Here is a 5,109-nt window from a genome sequence, read left to right as displayed (position 1 = left end):
TTTATATATTAAGTTTTATATATATATTAAACTTGCACAAGTGCACATCATTTAAATAATTGTTCTAATAAACATTCAAAGTATTGTATCACACATTGATTAGGTAACAGTCTTACCTGAATGGATCTCAGTCTAGAAAAAAACTTGAGATCTTACATTACGCCAGTTTTGATCTTCGGTTTCATGAATTATGGTGTAAAGAGTTATAGTATTAATTACATTTTGTAAAACGTTTTCCTGGTAGTATCAGTGTGTAAAATGACAGTAACTTATTAGTAAACTATAAAATGACAGAGTAAGCCCATAACAGTAAAATCTCTATTCACTTTTTCAATGCTTTTTCTTACGGCTAGTACTTATTAATTAACCTGCTTATCCAAAACTGCTTCAACCGCCATCCTTGTTTGACGTTGATTTGTAGTTTGCTTTAATTACGGTTACTTTTTTAATCAAACAATCACCACCTCTTAACTCCAGCCTGTAGCTTCTCATTTCATAAACAACTTTATAAAACTGTTACACTAGTTTACCGAATTAATTAAGTAGAAAGATTAATTAATTTCGAGTAATTATTCAAGAGAAGTATAGAAAACAAAGAAACTACATTGTTCAAAAAGCGTTATTAATGGTCATACATGTTTCTCCATTAAATTCCTTTTAGTTTAAGCGAGCTCAGCATTTGTCTTTATTAAACATTTAGTTACAACATTGCATTCTAAATCTTGTATTAGCCCTAAGGGTGACACTTTTGAAAACAGTTTAAAATTAGCTTTAGTATTCTCTACGCTATCTACGTGTTTAATACGATAGGAAACGTCACGGATATAGAAAGTCTTCCTCAAGGCTTGTTCATTGACAATAACTCTACTAGAATTGTGTAGATACATGCTTCATGGAAGCAATCAAATATTCCATTTTACAAACAATAATTACTACAGATTATTTCAAAGCCTATTTTCCGTTTTGTCTAAATCTATCTTGACTTTCAGAAATATGAATGTCAGAAAAAAAAGTTTTAAAACAAATTCATTCTCTTTTTATGACAGTTATCAAAAACCTATTTCAAATAGTAAACCGAAACAAGTTGTTTTTACTTAAACTTGATCTCAAAAACAACTTTTTAGTTTCCAGTAGCATTGAACAGAAACAATACAACGATAGATGGAGCTTAGATTGATAACACATTAATGGAAGTTTTTTCTTGTTTGTCTAAGAAATGCTTTCAAAACAAGACACACGACAGTTTCTCCTGAAATAGAGCTCATCTCACAACTGATTCTGAAAATCTAGGTTACCATATTCTGAAGATCACATGATGCGTCTTATCGATTGCTCTCTATTTCAGTTTTTCGATACTCAAAATCATAATATATATATTTAAAGAACAAAAATCTGCACATCTTTCTGTTTGTAACTTATGTAACTACTCCTAGGTCGCTGGACCAATCTCATCCAAACTTTGTGGGATCATAGTTTGAAACAAAAACTGTGTTAATGATAGGTTTACAATTCCCTCCGCCCATTATCGCTATTATTCAGCATTTATTGTGTTTTGACGTAAATTAACGTTAACTAAATGTATAGATGGCGGTACGTCCTTACACCAAAACAAACCTTAAACTTTCTATAAAACAGCATACACAGTGTGGGAGAGGGCACACAAGCGTCTTTTATATCTCACAAAATGCACTAGCACTCTTTATGGAGTAATACAATAAAAATCGTCTCCACTATTGCAAAACTATAACCTAAAATTTCTGCTCTAACAGCTACCATAAGGCTAATATCAAGAGCCGTTTATTGAGTTATACCCATATTCTGCTTTGACCTGTGAACTTTTAACTTCAGTCCGTAAAACACTTAAGCACTCAGTGATCGTCAATTAATTAATCACGTGAAACATTGTGCAAGGACATTGAGAGGTGAGTGTTTAAAGATTGTAATAGAAGGTGTCCCTACCACCATTACTTTCGTCTCTACCACTTCATACAAATTTACTGTGGCCATTGCACAGTGTATGCCATGTTTTAAGTATATACATATTGAGTTCGGCTTATTGTTTGTTTTTGAAATTCGAGCAAAGCTACTCGAGGGCCATCTGCGCTAGCCGTTCCTAATTTAGCAGTGTAAGGCTAGAACGAAGAACTAGTCATCACCACCACCTATCGTCAACTCTTGGGCTACTCTTTTACCAACGAGTAGTGGAATTGACCGTCACATTATAACGACCCCACAATTGAGATGGCGAGCATGTTTGGTGTGACGAGGATTCCAACCCGCGATCCTCGAATTACGAGTCGAGCGCCTTATCCACCTGGCCAAGTTCAGCTTATGCAAAACATTTGGTGAAGTAATAATTAATAGTATCATAACATGTTATGATATAAATAAATTGTGTAATAGTTAGAATTTTTTCTAGTATTTATCATAGCATCCACCCCAATACTTTTTTTAAGTTCATAACCGTCACGCTGTTGAGTTTTAATACTTGCACCTAAGCTGAAGTTTGGAAGTCTTCGCTATATAAGTCGATCGGTTTGTCTTTTTTTCTTAAATAACGTTGTACATTTAAATAGAAAGTACCACAACAACAACAAATTTATAAGTAAAGTACGAGTTGTTTTCTGTTTAATAAAGTATCAAGGAATCAGTGATGTCGAGAAACCCATTTGTTGAAAAATTTATATGCAAAAACGGCTCGTTTGGGTTGAGAAAATATTTTACATAGAAGAGCGAACAACGTTTCGACCTTCTTCGGTCATCGAAAGGTTCACAAAGAAAGAGGTAACTGACCAGAAGCTGACCACATGTTTGAAAGGGGTTGTGTAACTGAGTGTCGGAATGTAGAGGACGGAATTAGATGTTTCAATAGATAATTTTATTTATTTTATTATATTAATATAGGTATAAAGGCGTTCCTTTATATTGGTTTATTTTGGGTTTAAGTTGTTGTATAAGTAAGGCTTCTTTAATTTTGCGTTTGTTTATGTTTGTTTCTTTATTTAGTATTTAAGTGTTTTCTATGGTTATGTTGTGTTTATTTGACTTGCAGTGTTCGAAAATGTGTGAAGGTGACTTTTTATGTTCTTTGAATCTGGTTTCCATTTTTCTACTTGTTTCTCCAATATAGAAGTCGTGGCAGATATCACATTGTATTTTGTAAATAATGTTGGTGTGATGTTTGTCAGTGTAGTTTTTACATAGTATAGACCTCAGTTTTGTACCTGGTTTTTAAATAAATTTGGTATTAACTGGAATGTCATATTTTGTTACTAGTTTTTGCCAAAATTTACATTTCTCGCTTAATATATATATATATATATATCATGTTTAATGAAGAAAAAGTGGCTTTTGACATGAATAATGAAGGAGGTTTTGCATGTACTGATTACTTGTAGAAAACTCTATTTTGATTATTAATTTTTGAAATCAATATAAAATGGAGAGTAAGAAAATATCTGCACGTGATATCATAAACGGTTAACGCAGATAGCCCTCGAAAAGCTTTGCGCGAAGTTCAAAACAAACCAAACCATACGTAATTTATATATCATACCAACAAGAATCAGGCTTATAATAACTATGATCAAGAGGAGAAACGTTCTTTTAAGTAGGTTTTTTTTTCTAATTTTGTATACCTTTTATTTACATTTTGAACTAGTCATAGAAATGATTAAGGAAAGCCTTAACGATTTTTTTTTTTATGTATACGTTATACAGCAAGCGTTAAAAGCCTTTGAACGAAAATCACGGTCAAAGCAAGCGATATTAAAGTCATTGTGCATCACGTTTGGATACACGTAACACAGAAGAGTTAAGTTAAAAAGCCTTAGAACGAAAATCACGGCCAGAGCAAGCGATATTAATGTCATCTGCACATTGGCAATACTATCGCTTGCTTTGGCCGTGAGTGTCGTTCTAAGGCTTTATTAACAACGGGCAGGGGCTTGGGGACTTGAGCCCCCCAAAATGAGCCAAGACCCCTCAGCCCCCCCAATATTGTTACCTACATATATTCATAAAATATAGAAAACACTTCCTCTTTCACACATACGCATATTTTCATAAACAGATTATTTCTCATTTGTAATAATGAATTATTAATCAGAGTATGAGTTTCCAATGAAAACTGCATTCAAAACGCAGTTCAAAACAGCACACCTTTCTGAAATGTACCTTTGTATTTACATTATTATAATTTACCATCTATACTTCATATTGATGGCATATTGGGAAGCCCCTCCACAGTTTACCTTAGCCCCCCAACGAAAATATCCTGGCGTCGCCACTGGCTTTTTAACGATTTTGTGGTATAGCAGAAAAATCAAAACTTTTTAATTTTACATATGTTTTCAATGTGACGCTTGTGCCTGCTTCCGAGAGCAAATCATATTGAAGCGAGGCTCTAACGTAGGACAAACAAGCTCGCATTACATCATCGACTGTAAAGCTCTCTCTCTTTCTGGCTTTAACTTCAGTCAATGCTGAAAATCCAATTTCGCAAAACCATGAAGATGCAAATGAAAGCATAACTTCAACTGTTTTTGAACTGATTGCAAGATATGAATTTTTAATAGAGATCCAAAACTCATCTAAGCTCTTTTCGGGAAACAATGACTGATAAAATTTGTCGTTTCGTAAATCAATAATCTGTTCTTACTTTTCAGTTGTAAGATTTGTTGTCTCGTTGATTCCAAATGGATAGGTCGCCCATTTATATTCGTCGACAGCAAGTGACGGGAAGTAATGTTTTAGTGCAGACTGTAGGTCGTTTAATGTGTTCAAAATTTGAGGGACAATTTTCTTCTTTGACGGACATTCGTTAACAGAAGGAAAACAATCAAGGACTTCTTTCGAGATCTTATTCTTCCACAGCGTCACCTTTTCATCGAAGGCTTTCAGTTTGGACGTTGCAGTAATAGTGTTTTCAGATGGCCCTTGGAGACTTAAGTTCAGAGAATTTAATTTGTCAAACAAGTCGGAGAGAAATTGAACCTTCAGCCACCAAATCTCATCATGAAAAGAAAATTCAAAATCTGCTTCTTCAACCTCCAAGAAATAAATTACTTCAGTTTTAGTTGGACAAGACGCTTTAACACCTTTCCTTTC

The sequence above is a fragment of the Tachypleus tridentatus genome, chromosome 2 (assembly GCF_004210375.1).
Source record: "Tachypleus tridentatus isolate NWPU-2018 chromosome 2, ASM421037v1, whole genome shotgun sequence".
NCBI lineage: Eukaryota > Metazoa > Arthropoda > Merostomata > Xiphosura > Limulidae > Tachypleus > Tachypleus tridentatus.
Note: the sequence above shows the minus strand (reverse complement) of the source record.